This window comes from Aquarana catesbeiana, linkage group LG05 (genome assembly GCF_042186555.1).
Source record: "Aquarana catesbeiana isolate 2022-GZ linkage group LG05, ASM4218655v1, whole genome shotgun sequence".
Lineage (NCBI taxonomy): Eukaryota > Metazoa > Chordata > Amphibia > Anura > Ranidae > Aquarana > Aquarana catesbeiana.
Window position 1 is genome coordinate 237,688,369 of NC_133328.1, and position 22,028 is coordinate 237,710,396.

The window sequence follows — 22,028 nt, forward strand, 5'->3', positions numbered from 1 at the left end:
AGCATCAGCAGCAGTCTTTAAGGGATCATTTACAGTCCCAAGAAACACATGGACTTGTACGTATTTTTGATGATCCCATTTTTACAATAAAGAAGAATTTTCAACTTCATCCAGTGTGCGGCATCCAGATTCTCTTGTTCCAAACTATGGACTTGTACGTGGCTGGGAGGAGGTGGCTGCGGATCATGTCATCCTTAGTGACCCAGAGGACTCCGAACCGAATGCCTCAGCAAACCTACGCTGCATGGCCTCCCTGATCCTGCAAAGCCTGCGTAAGGATCCTCATATTCGTGGTATCAAGGAGAAGGACCAATACTGCCTGGCAACCCTCCTTGATCCACGTTACAAGGGTAAGGTTGAGGACCTTATCTTGCCATCGCAGAGGGAGCAGAGGATGAAACATCTTCGGGAGGCCTTGCAGAAAGGTCTGTGCAATGCGTTCCCAGAGACTGGGAGGTTACAAACTCCTGTTTCTGGACAACGTGTTGCTGAGGTTTCGGTCAGTCAAAGAAGGAGCGGTGGAGAAGGTGGCCGTCTGACTGATGCGTTCAGACAATTTTTTATTCCGCAGCCCCAAGGTATGATCGGTTCCAGCAACCATCGCCAGCGTCTGTTTTACATGGTGCAGGAATACCTAGGGGCAAGATCTGACTTGGACACCTTTCCCACCGAAAATCCTCTGGGTTACTGGATCTTGAGGATGGATCACTGGCCAGAGCTTGCACAGTATGCAATTGAGCTACTGGCCTGTCCTGCATCCAGCGTTCTTTCAGAACACACATTCAGTGCTGCTGGAGGCTTTGTAACCAATCACAGGGTGCGTCTGTCCACCGACTCGGTCGATCGACTGACCTTCATAAAAATTAATCAGTCTTGGATCACCACCAGCTACCAAGCACCTGATGCTGTTGTAACCGAATATTTTTTTTTTAAATGTCAGATCCCTTCAAAGACTGCCTATGCTGATGCTGAGTGACTATCCTGTTATGCTGAGTAATTATCTTCTTCCTCCTCAATGATCATGCTGATAGCTTGTAAGAACATTTTTGGTTCTGTGCGCCACCAGTGCCTAAGGCCCAATTTTTCAGTCCCTGTTTAACAGGGGCGTGTAATTACAATTTTTGATGCAATTCTTTGCAGCAGGGCTAGTTCCTGCGCTCCAACTAGAGTATCTGTGAGGGGTTGTGGCACCAGCACCAGTGCCTAAGGCCCAATTTTTCAGCCCCTGTTTAACAGGGGCATGTAATTACAATTTTTGATGCAATTCTTTGCAGCAGGGCTAGTTCCTGCGCTCCAACTAGAGTATCTGTGAGGGGTTGCAGTGTTGTGGCACCAGCACCAGTGCCTAAGGCCCAATTTTTTAGCCCCTGTACAACAGGGACATGTAATTACAATTCTTGATGTAATATTTCACAACAGGGCCTGTTTCTGCGCCCACCAAGAGTAACTGTGAGGACTTACAATGTTGTGGCACCAGCACCACCACCACCACCACCACCACCACCACCACTAAAGGCCAAATTTTTCTGCCCCTGTTCAATAGGAGCATGTAATTACAATTCTTGATCTAATATTTCACAGCAGGGCCCTGTGAGGGCTTACAGTGTTGTGGCCACAACAACACCTAAGGCCCAAATTTCTGCTGAGTATATAGGGCAGGCCCCTACTTTCAAACATCCAACTTACAAACGACTCCTACTTGCAAACGGAAGGAGACAACAGGAAGTGAGATGAAATCTACCTGTAGGAAGGGAAATTCTCTCCTTTAAGAGTTAATACGGGAAAAACTTTTCTCCTTTACACTGATGCTTTATCACCAATCCTTGTTTCACTAAAAACCCCAAATTTTCAAAAAACATTTATCATTGGGAAAAAAAGTGAGGTGAAATCTTCTGAAGAGGAGCACAGACAGCAAAACAAATGTCACAGGGGTGATAACGCTTCCCTATGTTTTCCAAAAAGCTTAAAATAGATTTTTTGGCTGGAGCTAAACACTTTAAAAATGTACCAGTTCAAAATTACAGACAGATTCTACTTAACAACAAACCTACAGTCCCTATCTTGTTTGCACCGCCTGTATACTGCTGTTCAGAGTATATAGGGCCTGGGGGCCCCACACCTTTCTTTTTTTAATTTGGGTGCGGGGTTCCCCTTAATATCCATACAAGACCCAAAGGGCCTGGTAATGGACTGGGGGGTACCCATGCTGTTTGTAACACTGATTTTCATCCATATTGTCAGGACCCGACATTACATTAAAGCCGCAAGCAGTTTTAGATGAATTTTATTCCTTTAAAAATGTCACTTTGTGCAGGGACTGTTATAAGCACGGGAAACACGCGCCACTTTACAGGCATACTATAGACACCCCCCAGGTACGATATTTAAAGGAATATTTCACTTTTTTTTTTTTTTTTACTTTAAGCATCATTAAAATCACTGCTACCGAAAAAACGGCTGTTTTTAGAACTTTTTTTTGCATTGATACCTGTCCCCTTAGGACAATACGATGCAAATTAGCCTTTAAAATGAGCACTTTTGATTTTGAACGTTTGAGTCCCATAGACGTCAATGGGGTTCTAATGTTCGTGCAAATTTTTGGTCCGTTCACAGGTTCTGGTGCGAACCGAACCGGGGCGTGTTCGGCTCATCCCTAGTCAGCACAGCCAAAGCATTTGTCCATAGAAATGGTCCAGGCAGAGACAGCCAGCACAGCCATAATATTGGTCCTGGTTCACCGTAACCTCCCTGCACTCATTATTGTACTGCTCTCCAGCCCTTCATAAACATACTGCCTCTTGCTACAGATAATTATTTCCATAGTGCAGATAGCAGGCAGAGGTGTGGTCAGTTTACGCTGCAGTAAGTCAGCAGCAGGCTGAGGGCTGCAATCAGGTAAGATCTGTGCACGGGGGCACAGGGGTAGAGGCTTCGATCCACCCAAATCTCTATGAAGCCTCCGGACTCCAGACCCTAATCCGGAGATTACGAAACCCGGAGACAAAAAAAAAATATTTTTTTCTATCCGGTAGGCAAAAGCATAGTCTATAAAACAGGCCAGGTTCAGATGATGTGCAAACAATCCAAGTGGTGGGTAGAAGCGTAGTTGGTAAAAGAGGCCATGGTCAGTTCACATGTAAGCAGTCCAAGCAGTAGGCAGAAGCGTAGTTGGTAAAACAGGCCAGGGTCAGTTCACATGTAAGCAGTCCAAAAGGTTGGCAGAGGCATCATCAAAAAACAGGCCAGGGTCAGTTCACGTAGAAGGCAGAGGCATGGTTATTTGAGGAAGCATGGGAAATGGTCAGCACAGATGATGAAAATGGGGAAATGATTAAGAATATGGGCTAATATTTTAGGGATGTGTGATATAGTCTGAAGCATTCACCAATGCAAAGGCCGGGTTCGAAGGGACACTGGGGACAATGGTAGCTGGTATCTCATTGAAATCCTTTATTGCTGCATACTCAACATCTTTTTTGGTGTCTTCGGCCTGCTTCAGATGGTGGAATGTGGTCCGGGAAGTGGCGTTCATGAAGTCAGCTAACAGCATCAGAGCGAAGGTTTTCTGGGGGGATCTTTGATGGTAGATGAGGGACATGACAACTATGAACTTCAGGAAGTCGGCAGGGCTTTCGGTGGATTTGATGTAAATTATGTAGGCATTATAAATGGCCAAATGAATTAAATAGAGTGCTACTTCCTTGTACCAGAAACGGAAACTCCTTATTGCTAAATATGGCTGAAGCATTTGGTCATTGAAATCCACCCCCCCATGTACAGATTGTAATCTTGTACACATTTTGGCTTTACAATGAGACCTCGTCTTCTCTGAACTTCAACTGTAGTCTCGTCATGGATGGTGGACAATATGTACACATTCCTGGTATCCTTCCACCTCAAGGTCAGCAATTCCTTGCATCTCAAAGTTGCTCTTTCTCCCCTTCGCAATTTCTTATTTACTATGGCTTGTGGGAAGCCCTTCCTAATCTTTTTGGAGGTTCCACAGGCCAGGGTTTGTGCGAGGTATAGGTGTTTGAAAAGGGGCAGGCTTGTGTAGAAGTTATCCAGGTATATGTGGTAACCTTTCTTCAGCAGTGGGTATGCCAGGTCCCATACAGTTTTACCAGTTGTGCCCATGTAGGCCGGGCACTCAGGGGTCTGGAGTTGGGAATCTCTTCCTTCGTATATGCAGAACGCATACAGATATCCTGTAAATCTCTCGCAAAGCTTATAAAATTTCACTCTGTATTTGGCCCTTTTGCTAGGAATGTATTGTTTTATTCCTAGCCGGCCTGAAAAGGGTACCAGGGACTCATCTACACATATATGCTTATTGGTGACATAGAGTTCTGCAAATCATTGGGAAAAGTAATTAATGAGTGGGCGAATTTTATATAATTTATCGTAATTTGGATGATTGCGGGGAGGGCACTGGGTGTTGTCACTGAAATGAAGAAAGTGCATTATCATCTTGTATCAGGATCTGGACATTACAGAAGAATAAATGGGTATGTGGTGAATGGGGTGGGTGGACCAATAGGCATGTCCTTCATTTTTTTTGTAAGCCCTGTGTTTATGGTGAGGCCCATAAACATTTTGAACTCCTCCAGAGTCAAATCCTTCCACTCAAATGGACGGGCGTATGAAGATTGGGGGTTGTTGGCAATATGCTGCTGGGCATATAAATTGGTCTGGTCCACCATGAGTTGCAGCAAAGTGTTGGGCAAAAATAAATGAAAACAATCAATTTCAGAAAAATTTTGGGTATTGGCCTGCACACCTGGCTGTGCAGTGAAAGGGGGAATTCTTGCTCATCTTGAGTCGGAAGGCAGCCATGTTGGATTGGCAAGACCATCTGGGAGATATGTAGCGGCCCTGGCTCTTGGGGGGGGCATGGCACTCCAGTGCTGGTAGTTGGAGTTCCTGTGCTGGCATTTGGGCATGATGCTGCGGAAGTGCTGGTACTGGGCATTTCTTGTGGCCTTTCGCTGGTGGCAGCTCTGGTACTGGGCCTTTGGTTTTGAGGTCTATCACTGGCCGCAGCGCTGGTACTGGGCCTGGGAATTTGATCCTGGGGTATATTGCTGGTGGCTGCCTGGTTTCCAGAGCGCTGTGCTCTTTTAGGAGGGATCCATTCTTCCTCTGATTCGTTTGCCGATCCACTACTATTGATTGGTTCAAATGCTGAATTTGATTCACAATCGGAATTGGCATTTGAATCTGATGAGAACTCCCCGCTGCTCTCATCAATCATGGAGAGGATCTGGAACGCCTCCTCACTTGTATAGAATCTTTTGGACATTTTTTCTGATGGGCTGTGCGACGGGTGACAAATGATGGTTACTGATGGGCAACAGGTGATGGTTGACAGGTGACAGTCACTGATGGGCGACAGGGGATCGGTGACAGGTAACAGTCACTGATGGGTGACAGGTGGCATGTGACGGTCACTGGTGGGTAGCAGGTGATGTGCGACAGTCACTGGTGGGTGACAGGTGACATGTGATGGTCACTGGTGTGTGACAGGTGACAGTCACTGATGGCAGTCTCTGATGGTGACTGGTGCACTTTATGGGACTGATAGGTGACAGATGAGGGTCACGGATAGGTCACTAATGACGGTCACTGATGGTGGTCACTGATGACGGTCACTGGCGATGGTCACTGACGGCAGTCTCTGACGGTGACAGGTGCACTTTGTGGGCACTGATGGGTGAAAGGTGTACTTTGTGGGCACTGATAGGTGACAGGTGCACTTTGTGGGCACTGATGGGTGACAGGTGCACTTTGTGGGCACTGATGGGTGACAGGTGCACTTTGTGGGTACTGATGAGTGACAGGTGCACTTTCATAAGCACTCATGTGGTGACTGTTGGGTGATAGCTGTAATGAGGGGGCGATGTGACAGGTTCTCTTTAGGGTGTTGGTGCAGTACACTACAATACACACATAGATCGGTCACTCACTGCTCCTGGCTCTTCTCTCCTCACACTGCAAATGGTGTGTGAGGAGAGAAGAGATGGTAACAGCTAGTAACCGGTCTTTGTTTACATTTAGTGATCGGCTTTGAATGGATCACAGCCGATCACGTGATAAACAGCCGCCAGCCATTGGCTGTTTACCCTTGTCGGTGACGAGCAGTGTTCCTCGGAACACACCGCCACTGATGTAACACGCGCATGCGCGGTCTAAAGCGGGGAATACCCCTTTGTGATTGGCCTTGATGTAATCGCGGCCGATCACATGGTGAACAGCCATGCCCAATGGCTGTTCATCCCTGTTGGTGACGCGCTGTGTCCCGGGGACACAGAGACACTGACAGAGCAGGGCTGCGCGCCCGTGATCGCGCGCATGCCCTGTGTGAATCAGCCGCCATCGTATGATGGCGGCCCAGAACTAAAGCCGCACCGATCCACCATCATATGACGGCGGGCGGGCGGCAACAGGTTAAAAAAGTGTGTCCAATGCCATGTTTTGAAGCAAGTGTAAAGGAGCCCTAAAGCTGATCTCCAAGTGAGCATCAAAAAATGATAACTAGATGGATAATTAAAAATAAAACATGGGTGAATAAAAATGTGCTCTTCAGCTACTTTTCTGACTAGGAAAAAAAGGTCAACAATATGATACAGCACAGTGTTATTAACAGGCAATGAATCAGAGATCAAAAATATTATAATTGCCCCCTTTATAGGCAGACCCTCAATGTTCCCATGGGATATCATTCCACTCAACATCTGTTTGGCCACCTCTATTAGGAACACAAACCAGTCAATGACCGTATCATACCACAACAGAATAACAGAGAGCACATCCTTCTTGGAACCCTTGAGAGGTTATGAGAAGGTTACAAGAAATTGTAAACATTGTCAGGGTCAAGTGAAATAATAAAAAAAAACGTAATTCCTCATAAAAACTGACTTGGCTGGTGGAGTAATTTTTACTACTTGTTATTTCAAATTGCTTACATATCTAAACATATGGAAGTGTTCACTCTGAGCATCAAAGCAGTGAGCAAAATAACTATAGGTCAAAGAAAAGTGATTTTAAAATACAGAAAAATGTTGACACTTTCCTTAAATGTCTCAAAGTGCTGTCAGCAGTTCTGAATATATCATATTTTCAATGCAGGGATTTCATCTTGTACATTTCAAAAAGTGGGTACAAGCTGTCAAAGCACAGGACCTTTTGCCTAAATAGGTGTTATTTTCAAGGAATGTGAGGTAAAAGGGGGCAGCCCAATTTGGTCCCCCTTGCCTCATGGGACCGTGGAGTCAGCCATTATAAAAAAATAAAATAAAAAATTATATATAATTTGCATAAAAGGGCTCATTCTATTGGTCACAGAGAAAGAAGCTACCAGAGGGTGAGAAGGCGGAGGGTGATAGTTCAGTTAGGGTCAGGAGTCCTTGGAACCTTCTGGAAGCTGTTTAGAAGGTTATTTATAGATCCCCTCTGACTGGAATTTAGCCAGTTGCCAGAGAAGAGTCGACAAAAGAGCTTCAGCAGAACAGCTATAATACAGCAGAGGATCCCCTGATATCATGAAGACTCTGGTATGTCAGCTTTTAGAGAGAGCAGAAGCAGCGGGCAGAGAATAATGGCTGTGGAACTGTTTAGCATTACTTGCGGGTCAAGATTTGTCCGGAGCCGGCGGTGGAAATAGCGAAGGAACGGAGAAGCTGGAACAGGTCAGCGCCAGAGCTATGCGACGCCATGTTCGCTCCATGGAGGGTGAATTGTCGGCAGAAGATGACGTGGAGGTTGGAGGAAAGGGAGGTGTCATCTGAGGAGATGAAGAGGACAGATGGAGGGTCAGAAAGAGGCGGCGTCAGCAGCGAAGAAGCTTTAGTCCTGTCACTCACACTCCCCCTGGAGGCAGAAGAGGGAGGTCAGCGACGGAGTCAGGTGGAAGGTGCACAGGAGTGGAGCCATCATGGAGGGGAAGAGGTGAGTGGAGACTAAGTCACGAGTCACAAGGCAGAGGAGCATCAACACGGAGACAAGGCAGGGAAGGTCTACTCCCGAAGCTGCAGGCTAATGATGAGGCAGCAGCACAAAGGCCAAGCAGAGGAACTATTTCAGGGGCACATGAAGCCGGCAGTGCAATCCCTGTGCGGTGCGAATCTCCCATGTACAACCAAACTGTACCACATAATATGACACCTTTAGATAATGGTAAGCATGAATTGAATCAGTTGTCAGCATTATCATCCTCTTTAGAGCAAGGAGATTATATAGATTAAGTGTCACTTCTTCCTTTAAGGGATTTTTTTCAAAGATATGATAAGAAGGAAGAAAGAATTGATGAGGATAAACTTAGGCCAGTTTTAGAATATTTTTATAGCTGGCTACAGGCATTTTACATTTATGCAAGCGTATTGTGTGAGAAATATCCCAAGAGGGGTTCATTTATTTTCCAACACATGGATATCATCCTGGAGGCCTATAGGAGTTTAGTGGGTTTTCATGGTTGTCATATGATGAAAGTTTTCGGCAGAAGTTGTCAGTTCAACCATCACTTCAATGGGGTACAAAATCTATTTTTGCCACAAACCTTTTTCTCGCCAAAGTGTCAATAATGCAAATACAAATTCAGGGACAGCTTACAAGAAAGGGCTATGCTTTGCATTTAATGACAGCCATTGTTGGATGGCTGCATGTAAATACAGGCAAGAGTGTGCTTTTTGTTCAGGGGCCCACTCGGTGTCTGGTCAAAGAGACAATTTTTCAAAAAGCGGTAACGCCAGTGAATTTTCAAAGAATTCTACCTTAGCTCATAATTTACCCAAACCAAAAGGGGGCTTCATTGTTAACTAGAGGTTTTACAGAAGGTTTTAATTTACCCACTTTTGAAAATTCAGGTTGTAGTTTGGTTAATAATCTAAAATCATCTAGGGAATTTCCGGATGTGGTTAGAGAAAAATTAGTAAAGGAGGTAAGAACTGATAGGATGGAAGGTCCTTTTGAATACCCCCCTTTTCCAAATTTTAGGGTGTCTCCTTTGGGGGTGGTTCCCAAAAAGGAACCAAACTAATTCCGTCTCGTCCACCACCTCTGGTTTCCTTTTGGAAATTCATTAAATGATCAAATAGACCCGGATTTAGCAACAGTGTCTTATGCATCCTTTGAATCAGCTTTGCAAAAACTAAAGCTATTGGCAAGGAATTCTTTAATGTCTAAAGCAGACGTAAAGTCAGCTTTTAGACTTCTCCCGTTGAATCCAAATTGTTTTAACTCCTTGGGGATACGTTTTGAAAATAAATTCTACTTTAACAAGTGCCTGCCTATGGGCTGTTCACTGTCATGTGCATATTTTGAGACATTTTCATCATTCATTGAATGGGTGGTAAATGAAGTGGCAGAATCAAATTTCTCTATCCATTATTTAGATGACTTTCTTTTCATGGGGTCAGCGGAATCGGAGGACTGTAGTCATTTATTACATTCATTCTTTTCAGTATGTAAATATTTTGGTATTCCTTTGGCTGAGGAAAAAAATGTTTTTCCATCAACACTTTGGAGTTTTTAGGTATCACTTTGGATACAGTAGAAGGTGAGTTTTGTCTCCCAGGGGATAAAATATACAAAATTACATAGATGTTAATGTTCTTGAGAAGGAAGAAGATTACAATAAACGAGATGCAATCGCTCTTGGGGCGATTAGCATTTGCATCAAGGGTTCTGCCGATGGGTAAAGTTTTCTCCAGAAGATTGTACTCAGCTATATCTGGTTTAAAAAAAAAACCTTCATCACATGTCAGATTAACATCAGAGATAAAAGGGGACCTTTTGGTTTGGCTTAACTTTCTGGAGCAATTCAATGGGAAATCGTTGTGGCGGGCGGATTTTATCTGCGACAGCAATTTCCTATTGGCAACAGATTCAGCAGGTTCAATTGGTTTCGAAGCTATCTGGGGGGTCATTGATGTGCAAGTGGTTTTTGCAGTAATATAGTCCTTTTGGAATTATTTCCAGTGGTTGTTTCATTAGAGTTATGGGGTTTTCAGTTTTCAAATAGGAGAATATTATTGAGTACAGACAATAAAGGTGTTTGTTTTGCTGTAAATTGTCTTTCCTCCAAGTCTCTGCAGGTGGTTTCTTTATTGCTGCATTTTGTTTTTCTTTGCCTAGAATGGAACATCTGGATGAAGGCTAAATACATTCAAGGTAAGGTTAACATAATAGCTGACGCTCTCTCTCACCTGCAGATGGACCGTTTTCTCCCTGCTGCGGGAGGCCGATATAATCGGAGCCTTATGCTCGCCCCATTTATGGGATCTGATTTAATTTTTGTAAATATTAAGAATTCAGTGGAGGTATCGACTTGGAAAAATTATTCTGCTTCATGGTTGCTGTGGTTATCCTTTTTATCTTCATTAAAATTGACCATTTCAGAATTCTCTGAACGTTTAATGTTAATTTTCCTGAATTCAATGATGGAAAGGAATTATTTTTGGTCACACATTAACAAAACACTAGCTGGGATATCATTTTTTCTACATCTTTACAAACTGGTCAAAGCTTCTTTTTCAATACAATAGACCATGAAAGGCTATAGGAAAAAAAATTTGATTAATGATGATAAATCTCCTATTACACCTGAGATTTTATCAAGGTTATGTAACAACAGTAATATGTTCATCGGAATATGAAGCTATTTTGTTCAATGCAGTTTTTTCATTAGGATTTTTGCAGCATTCAGGGTGTCAGAATTATTACCTCCATCAAGGTCAGAAAGGTCAGGTATTTTGTTTTCAAACGTACAGTTATTGGAAAAAAGTGTAAGAATATTTCTAAAGTTTAGCAAGATGGACTCTTTGGGTCGGGTTTCTTGGATATATTTGAAAAAGTGCCAGGATGAAAGTATTTCTCCAGTTAAGGCATTGAGGTCATATATGAACTTGAGGTCAGGTTCATCCAATTTATTATTCATTCACAGTGAGGATTCACCTTTAACAGGTTATCAATTTAGAGTGGTGTTACAACGGTGCTTGTATCATTTCGACTTGAGCCATTTGAGAATAACAACACACTCTTTTAGAATAGGAGCAGCCACAGAGGCTGCTCGAATTGGGTTAAAACCTAATAGCATCAAGAAAATAGGTAAATGGAGCTCTGACACTTATAATTTGAATATTCGTCCTTATTAATGGCTTACTTTGTTTCAGGTAATCATTGCTCGGTGTGGATAGTGGAACATTCTTTTGTCTTCTGGGCTCAGAAAAGAGGGGCTGCTGGAATTTATTCCAAAAATTTGGGATTAGATCCATCCTCAGTTTGTATTAATTGGTATGGTAGAAGGGGAATGATTTGGAGCGATTTAGTATATGAGTTAGGTAGACTTCATGCAGTTTTCCACCCTCCTGACATTCTTATAATCCATCTGGGGGAAATGATATTGGGAAAATTAAGACATTCGAATTAATGTTAACTATGAAGGATGCTTTTAGGTTTTTGAAGTTAGTTTCTCCAAGCACAGTGTTGGTATTCTCGGAAATAATACCCAGATTGAGATGGTTGGAATCGGTTACGTATAAACAATTAGAGAAAGTTCGCAAGCGAGTTAACAGAGCTATGAAAAAATTCCTAGTTCCAGATGATAGGTTTTTCATTTCGTCATGTTGAATTGGAAGGTGGCATCCAAGGTATCTATCGGGTTGATGGCATACATTTATCAGATGTAGGTTTGGACATTCTGAATCTCAACCTGCAAACATGCATAGAAAAGGCAGCGGTTTGGGAGGGTGGTGACAGGAAGGCTGTGGGAACAGCCTTCCTGTCGGTTGGGATATGTGAGAATATGTTTAAAGAAGAGATGATGGTCAACCCAAGTCTTAGTGGCTGGGTTGAGTTTTGGTGAATTCTGAAGATGAATTTTGTTTGAAAAAATGATTTAAGTAATAAAGTTCATGACGTGATATATAATTTTGTTGTAAACCAATAAACCAGGCCATGGCCTAATTTTATGCAAGTTATCTTTGTGTGGTGTGGTTTGAATTTTATTATGCATGTTTGCAGGTTGTATGTGTTACCCTGAAGTCTATGGTCCCATGTGGGATAAAAGGGGGGCAACCCAATTTGGCCCCCCCTTGCCTCATGGGACCGTGGCGTCGGCTATTATAGAAAAAAAATTATATATAATTTGCATTAAGGGGCTCATTCTATTGGTCATAGAGAAAGAAGCTACCAGAGGGTGAGAAGGCAGAAGGTGATAAGTCAGTTAGGGTCAGGTGTCCTTGGAACCTTCTGGAAGCTGTTTAGAGGGCTATTTATAGAACCGCTCTCACTGGAATTTAGGCAATCGCCAGAGAAGAGTCGTCAGAAGAGCTTCCCTCCCACCCCCCCCCCCCCCTCCTGTAGTGGCCTTTTTATGTGGTAGGGTCCCTTTGGTCAGAGAGTCAAAAGAGATATGTGAGAATGTTTAAAGAAGAGATTATGGTCAACCCGAGTCTTAGTGGCTGGGTTGAGTTTTGGTGAATTCTGAAGATGAATTTTGTTTGAAAAAATGATTTAAGTAATAAAGTTCATGACGTGATATATAATTTTGTTGTAAACCAATAAACCAAATTTTATCCAAGTTATCTTTGTGTTGTGTGGTTCGTATTTTATTATGTATGTATTATTGTATGTGTTAGCCTGACGTCTACAGTCCCATGCATTTATTATTGGTATCTTATTCCTGGCTTACTTGGGCTCTCTTTCAGCTCTTTAACCACTTCAATACAGGGCACTTATTACAATTTTCAGCTTTCAGCGCTGTCGCTTTTTAAATGACAATTGCGCGGTCATGCAACACTGTACCCAAACAAAATTTTTATAATTTTCTTCCCACAAAGAGAGCTTTCTTTTGGTGGTATTTGATCATCACTGGGGTTTTTATTTTTTGCTAAACAAATAAAAAAAAACAACATTTTGAAAAAAAAAGGTTTTTTTTGTTTCTGTTATAAAATTTTGTAAATAAGTATGTTTTCTCCTTCACTGATGGTTACTGATGAGGCTGCACTGACGGACACTGATAGGTGGCACAGATGGGTGGCATTGTTATGCAGCACTAATGGGCATTGATAGGTGGTACTGATGGGCACTGATAGGCAACACTGATCGCCACTGAAAGGCTGCACTGATGGGTACTTATGGGTGGCTCTGATGGGCACTGATAGGCAGCACTGATGGGCACTGATAGGTGGCACTGATAGACACTCTGATGGGTGGCACTGATGGACACTGATAGATGGCAATGATCGAACTGAAAGGCATCACTGATGAGGAGGCACTGTTAGTCATTTATGATGGGCAATGATTGGCATCATTTATGGGCACTGATTGGCATCATTTATGGGCAATGATTGGCATCCCTGGTGGTCATGGGTGGGCATACCTGGTGGTCATGGGTGGGCATCATTGGTGGGCATCCCTGGTGGTCCTGGATGGGCATCCTCGGGGGGGCTGCACTAATAATCAATCAGCGCAGACCCTCCCTGTCAGGAGAGCAGCCAATCGGCTCTCCTCTACTCGCGTCTGTCTACTTGCTTCTGTTTACACTGCAATTAGACACAGCTGATCACGTGGTAAAGAGCCTCCATCAGAGGCTCTTTACCTAGACTGGAGTTGTGGTGTGCCAGACTGACACACCACAGCACCGTTCACCATGCTGCATGCCCCCACGCGGTCATATGACGTCCAGTCAGGGTAACTGAACCACTTCCCGGCCATCATTCTGCTATAGGCCAGACGGGAAGTGGTTAAAGTTGTTTTGAACACCATATTGCTATTTCCTGGTGCTTCCAATTGATTCTTTCCTTCCAAGATGTAAAATAACAAATCAGGAAGCCTCTGCCCCTCCTCTGTGAATGGTCATTGAAGAAATGCTGTGTATGTCTAGCTGTTCAGAGTAAGCTCACAAACCACTATGGCAAACGTGTCAGATGTGGAAGAGCTAACTAACACACTACTGAAGTTAAAGGCACAATGATGGAAAATTAGTGACAAACAGGTAATTTAGGCTACCATAGGGGTATGCATAAGAAGATATTGTTTAATGGAACATCTCCCAGGGTTATACTGAATTAGCAAACCCCATCCTATGGCTCCACTGGATTGGACTGCTGGTACAAATAGATGCCAGACACCTACAAATACATCAAAATTATTTTTTATTTATTTTTATTTAATTTCGCTTCAGTACTTTTTCTTTCACTATTGAAGTTGCTTTGATACACCAAGATTGTTTCAGTACTGCTTTGATTTGATTGTAGCCGTAGAGTACTGCTTGGACCTTGAAGAAGGGGACATACCCCGAAAGCTTGTCCTGAAAAATTGTATGTTAGTGTAAATAAAAAAAGTATCACGGACAGTACTCAATTTTCTCAGTACTGCTTTGCAAATCTATTATTATTATACAGGATTTATATACAGTATCTCACAAAAGTGAGTACACTCCTCACATTTTTGTGAATATTTTATTATATCTTTTCATGTGACAACACTGAATAAATTACACTTTGCTACAATGTAAAGTAGTGAGTGTACAGATAGTATAACAGTGTAAATTTGCTGTCCCCTCAAAATAACTCAACACACAGCCATTAATGTCTAAACCGTTGGCAACAAAAGTGAGTACACCCCTAAGTCCAAATGTCCAAATTGGGCCCAGTGAGACATTTTCCCTCCCCGGTATCATGTGACTACAAGGTCTCAGGTGTGAATGGTGAGTAGGTGTGTTAAATTTGGTGTTATCGATCTCAATCTCTCATACTGTTCCCTGGAAGTTCAACATGGCCCCTCGTGGCAAAGAACTCTCTGAGGATCCGAAAAAAAGAATTGTTGCTCTACATAAAGATGGCCTAGCGTATAACAAGATTGCCAAGACCCTGAAACTGAGCTGCAGCATGGTGGCCAAGATCATACAGCGGTTTAACAGTACAGGTTACACTCAGAACAGGCCTCACCATGGTCTACCAAAGAAGTTGAGTGCACATGCTCAGCATCATATCCAGAGGTTGTCTTTGGGAAATAGGCATATGAGTGCTGCCAGCATTGCTGCAGAGGTTGAAGGGGTGGGGGGGTCAGCCTGTCAGTGCTCAGACTATACGCTGCACACTGCATCAAATTGGTCTGCATGGCTGTTGTCCCAGAAGGAAGCCTCTTCTAAAATTGATGCACAAAAAAGCCCAAAAACAGTTTGCTGAAGACAAGCAGACTAAGAAAAGGGATTACTGGAACCATGTCCTGTATTCTGATGAGATCAAGATAAATGTGTTTGTTTCAGATGGTGTTAAGCGTGTGAGGCAGCAACCAGGTGAGGAGTACAAAGACAAGTGTGTCCTACCTACAGTCAAGCATGGTGGTGGGAGTGTCATGGTCTGGGCTGAATGAGTGCTGACAGCACTGGGGAGCTACAGTTCATTGAGGGAACCATGAATGCCAACATTTACTGTGACATACTGAAGCAGAGCATGATCCCCTGTGACAGATTCGGCAAATGCTGGTGTGTTGATGGTCACCACATCCTGCTTGCAAATGCCTGACGTCCGATAGAACCTGACGACATCTGTACTGGAGGGTAGAAAGTTCCTCTGGCTGACAACAGACGTGATTCTGCACCCAGCAGCCCGTGTGTAAAGTTGGATCAAAGACTGGGTCGCAGGGCAATATTCCAACATGATGATGACCCCAAACACACCTCAAAGATGACCACTGCCTTGCTAAAGAAGCTGACGGAAAAGGTGATGGATTGGCCAAGCATGTCTCCAGACCAAACCCTATTGAGCATCTGTGGGGCATCCTCAAATGGCCAGTAGAGGAGTGCAAAGTCTTTAACATCTACCAGCTCCGTGATGTCGTTATGAAGGAGTGGAAAGGGACTCCAGTGGAAAACTATGAAGCTCTGGTGAACTCCATGCCCAAGAGGCTTAAGGCAATGCTGGAAAATAATGGTGCCCACAAAATATTGACACTTTGGGCCCAATGTGGACATTTTCACTTAGGGGTGTAATCACTTTTGTTGCCAGCGGTTTAGAAATTAATGGCTGTGTGTTGAGTTATTTTGAGGGGACAGCAAATTTACACTGTTGTACAAGCTGTACACTCACTACGTTACATCATAGTAAAGTGTAATTTCTTCATGGTTGTCACAGGTAAAGATATAATAAAATATTTACAAAAATGTGAGGGTTGTAATCACTTTTGTTAGATACTGTAGCACCAAATTTTGCAATAAAAAAGAGACAGCACAAATACAATACAGTAATATACAAGAGGATTAAGAGGGCCCTGTTCATAAGAGCTTACATGTTGTACAAAAAGTAGTTACTGTGAGGAATCAGCTGATGGAAGAAAAAAATAATAATTCAGTTGTTCGGTGGAGGTGGGATAGATTTTCCAGAAGAGATGAATTTTCAGAGATCACCTAAAAGGTAGCCAGAATAGGTGATAAGGTAGAGAGTTGAAAAGGATGGGAGAGATTCTGAAGAGTTCCTGGAGGTTTTATAAAGATTTATGGTGACTGTGTGGTCTGGGGGATCACGAAGGGTGATCTGGAGTGATCTGTGCAGGCTTTAAAGCTGTGTTCCTTAACTCCAGTCCTCAAGGCGCCCTAACAGGTCATGTTTTCAGGATTTCCCTCAGATGAAATGGCTGTGGTAATTACTAAGGCGGTGAAACTGATCAAATCACCTGTGCAAAATAATGGAGAGCCGGAAAACATGACCCGTTGGGGTGCCTTGAGGCCTGGAGTTGAGAAACACTGCTTTAGAGGGGAGGGGAAGGTGCCAATAGTGAGAGAGAGATTGACGATGTGAGTGAAAGAGCATAGGCTAGAAGAAAAGAATGATCATAGTAGTTGCAAGGGAACAGGATCCAGGGGAAAATTGGTTAGGTGGGCATCTGAGAAAAGTTTGGGGAAGATACAGTATATGTACAATGGAGTTGTCCTGGCATCAGTCTTGCTTTTGGAGTGATTGACAATAAGTTAGTGGGTGGAGGTATTGGGGGAGAAAAGTAAACAGTTAAAGGATTAATTCACCTTTCCGAACATGTTACCCATATTCAGGGTGTAACCCGTTACATGTGCAGCATCTGCCTGCTGCCCCCCCACGTGACAGTGGGATCCTCTCCCTGCACCCCCTGTCACAATTCAAACAAAGTGTGGCCGTACAAGGCGCATCATTCATTCACAGGGTTCTATGAAACAATGAACTACAACTACCGTCAGCCTTTGAAGGTAACGGCTAGAGCTTCGTGTTAGAATCAAGCCCATGTTCGACTCAAACAACGCATGTTCGCAATTCGATGAATGGTTGAACGATATGATCCGTTCGCGCTAAATTCGAGTGGCGCGTCACGGCCCATAATTCACTGTAGCATCACAGTGCATTGCTGGCTGATGATTGGCCAAGCATGCACTATGACCCGCATACTTGGCCAATCACAGCGCCGTATGTACAGAGAGCCGTAATTCGCCAAAGCCACAGTAAATTTGGCCAATTATGGCTCAGGGGGTTTAGTACACGCCCCACACTAAATAAGGCCACCTGCACATCGGCCCTGTGTAGTGTGTTCTGGCATTGAGAGAGAGATAGAAAGAGAGAGAGACAGTGTCATTTGGTTTAAGTTAGATAGAGTAGGCAGGCGAGTCAGTTAGCTGCACTTACAGTTTATTGTGTATATATATGCATCCTAGGTGTTGTATATATATATATATATATATATATATATATATATATATATATATATATATATATATACACACTGTATTCAGTTTAGCTAGATCTGTTCCTGTTATTCTCTTCCTACTGACAGGCAATGGCGACCCTAGGGGGGGGCCAGAGGGGGCCCTGACCCCCCCAACATTATGCTGGGCCCCACCATGTGCCCCCCCAAAAAAAAAAATTTTTTTTTTTTTTTTTTTACAAAAAGGCAATTTCTTTTTGTTTGTATTCATATCGGATGTGCCGCATCTTACTCGGGCCACCGCTGGGGTAACACAGTCTCTATTGAGAGGGAGAGCATCCCCAGTCAGCTCCTGCGGGTGATTCCTCCCCCCTCCCTCTGCTCGCTGACACTGCATAATGCGAGCGCTCACACAACCACGGCCGCCCGATCTGCTCCTTCCCCTGCATCCTCATTGGCAGGGAGAAGAGCGAGTTGCAGGAAGGACTCCACCAGGACTCTCAGTTACTGAAAAAACAGACTATATATATATATTTGCATTTTATATTGCCCCCCTATTTTTGTCCCTGTCCCCCCATGTGCCCCCCCTAAATATGAAAGCTGGAGACGCCACTGCTGACAGGCAGGCAGGTGTTTTTACAGTATTTAAAGCTACCAATAATGAAACAATCAGCGCAAACAAAAATGTAGTCTAACTATTGCAAGCTGAACACTAAGGGTTAACACCAAGCCCAAGCATCATGATAAAAAACAAATAAAGTGCAGCGCAAATGATAAAAGTCCATATATGAGGGAACACAATTCTCCTGTAGTAAAAATACTTCTTCTTAATATGAAAACACCACAAGCTCTTCTCCACTAATGTGCATATAAAATGCTTACCAGATGTAAGATCATAAGGGCATGGATTCCATAAATACTGGATACACACGGCACGGATCCTCTGGCTGTCCTCACCGACCCCCAGCAGATGTCTCATTCACATGATATTTAGAATCTTGTCAGTCATGTTGTATCTTTGAATGGATTTTCAGATAACATCACTTCCTGTAGCTTGCATCAGCATTCACTTCCTGTTAGGTCATCTTTATTTAAAGCTACCTGAAGAAAATTGCTGGTGTTCTTCTGATCCTATTAGTCCTATTAGCTACAGTATTTACAGTTAGTGTAGTGCGTGCTCTGTACAGTGTGCACCTAAAGCTACCTGAAGAAAATTGGTGGTGTTCTTCTGATCCTAATAGTACCGCAGGCAGCTGCAGTATTTACAAGTTAGTGTAGTGCATCCTCTGCACAGTGTGCACCTAAAGCTACCTGAAGAAAATTGGTGGTGTTCTTCTAAATCTATTAGTACCGCAGGCAGCTGCAGTATTTACAATTTAGTGTAGTGCGTCCTCTGCACAGTGTGCACCTAAAGCTACCTGAAGAAAATTGGTGGTTTTTCTGATCCTATTAGTACCGGAGGCAGCTGCAGTATTTACAAGTTAGTGTAGTGCGTCCTTTGCATAGTGTGCACCTAAAGCTACCTGAAGAAAATTGGTGGTGTTCTTCTGATCATATTAGTACCGCAGGCAGCTGTAGTATTTACAAGTTAGTGTAGGGCGTCCTCTGCACAGTGTGCACCTAAAGCTACCTGAAGAAAATTAGTGGTGTTCTTCTGATCCTATTAGTACCGCAGGCAGCTGCAGTATTTACAGTTATTGTACTGTGTCCTCTGCACAGTGTGCACCTAAAGCTACCTGAAGAAAATTGGTGGTGTTCTTCTGATCCTATTAGTACCACAGGCAGCTGCAGTATTTACAAGTTAGTGTAGTGTGTCCTCTGCACAGTGTGCACCTAAAGCCACCTGAAGAAGATTGGTGGTGTTTTTCTAAATCTATTAGTACCGCAGGCAGCTGCAGTATTTACAATTTAGTGTAGTGCGTCCTCTGCACAGTGTGCACCTAAAGCTACCTGAAGAAAATTGGTGGTTTTTCTGATCCTATTAGTACCGGAGGCAGCTGCAGTATTTACAAGTTAGTGTAGTGCGTCCTTTGCATAGTGTGCACCTAAAGCTACCTGAAGAAAATTGGTGGTGTTCTTCTGATCCTATTAGTACCGCAGGCAGCTGTAGTATTTACAAGTTAGTGTAGGGCGTCCTCTGCACAGTGTGCACCTAAAGCTACCTGAAGAAAATTAGTGGTGTTCTTCTGATCCTATTAGTACCGCAGGCAGCTGCAGTATTTACAGTTATTGTACTGTGTCCTCTGCACAGTGTGCACCTAAAGCTACCTGAAGAAAATTGGTGGTGTTCTTCTGATCCTATTAGTACCACAGGCAGCTGCAGTATTTACAAGTTAGTGTAGTGTGTCCTCTGCACAGTGTGCACCTAAAGCCACCTGAAGAAGATTGGTGGTGTTTTTCTGATCCTATTAGTACCGCAGGCAGCTGCAGTATTTACAAGTTAGTGTAGTGCATTCTCTGCACCGTGTGCACCTAAAGCTACCTGAAGAAAATTGGTGGTGTCCTTCTGATCCTATTAGTACCGCAGGCAGCTGTAGTATTTACAAGTTAGTGTAGTGCGTCCTCTGCACAGTGTGCACCTAAAGCTACCTGAAGAAAATTGGTAGTGTTCTTCTGATCCTATTAGTACCACAGGCAGGCAGCTGCAGTATTTACAGTTATGCCCTGTATACATGGTCGGACATTGATCGGACATTCCGACAACCAAATCCATGGATTTTTTCTTATGGATGTTGGCTCGAACTTGTCTTGCATGCACACGGTCGCACAAAGTTTTCGGAATTTCCGAAAGCCAAGAACGCGGTGACATACACCACGTATGACAAGACTATAAAAGGGCAGTTCGGTATCAAGCGCGGCACCCTTTGGGCTCCTTTTGCTAATCTCGTGTTAGTAAAAGTTTGGTGAGAGACAATGCGGGCTTTTTCAGACTCGTGTTTTTCAGATCGTATTTCCATGTTCAGTTTGTGCTTGTGGGTTTGTATCTGGTCTTCAGTGCATGCAGCAAGTACCATTGATTTATCATTGTGTTCTTGTCCGTTCGTTACTGATTTTCAGGTCGCTCTTCACAGGCCTTGCTGTTCTTCAGTGTGTTCTGTTACTTTGTTCTGAGCAGCCGACCGTTCTCTAGCCATGTTGCGTGTACGTACTCATCGTAGCGTTCGTGCTGTGCGGGGGCTTGGTGTTGGGGTCCTTACTTTGACACAAGCCCAGTCCATGAACAGGACGAGGAGGAGTTCATGGACCAAGAATTGGTTGCTCCAGCATGACCAATTCTGTACCATGCCTTTGCTCCGTGAGATCCGTGAGAATAATCCTGACGATTTTAGGAACTTTCAATGGATGACGGACCCCTTATTTCACTGTTTGTTGGCTTTGCTGACCCCTTATATCAGCAGGCAGGTTACCTGCATGAGGCAAGCCATCACTCCGGAGCAGAGGCTAGTTGCCACCCTGCGGTACTTGGTGACGGGGAGAAGCCTGCAGGACCTTAAGTTCTCGATAGGCATCTCCCCCCAGGCTCTAGGGATCATTATCCCGGAGACCTGTTCTGCCATCATACAGGTCCTGCAGAAGGAGTATATGAAGGTAAGATTTTTATCCTTTAACATCACATGTTATTGTATTTAATGTTTGTTAATATATTGTATTTCTTTCCTCATTCCCTAATTACCATGATTGTAATATGCTGTGAATGCCCCCTTTGTCCACATGCATGCTGTATTTTTTTTGAATTTTTTTTGTCCTTTATACATATTTGCTTTCACTTACCTCCCCAGCATGCTCTCCTGGCCCTATATCCACCTTGTCCACTCAATTAACAATGTATGTCAGCTCCATAGTAGTGCTTTACCCTAAACACCCCCTAAAATGTGTAAAAATGTGATTTGTGCTTGAAATTCTGGCATAGTGCCAGAGGTATTTTTTTGGGTCCCAAAATGATGTGGAACCCTCTCTCCCCCCAACTGCTAACTCAACTGATACCAATCCTCTATCTATCCTCAATCCTCTATCTGCTGACTTTGCCAAACCCATACACACTATACCCACCTCTTTTGTGGTCATATTTATGGATGAATTCCCCAAAGCATGTAGTGCAAGGGCCTGCCTGTATACTTTCAAATGGTACTGTTCAAAGTTTTTGTATCCTATTATTATCTTGATAGGTAATAGCGGAATGTAAAAATGTGCTAAAATGTGTACAGTGTGTATTTATATCTCTGTATTATGACACTTCTTACCTGTCCAGTGGGCTGCCAATAGTGTAAGTAAGGAGGGGCTGGCCAAAGTAATACACATTATTTAGGCATTCATCTCTCAATGAAGTGGAAAGGGTTACCTGGCTAAAACATCTCCCC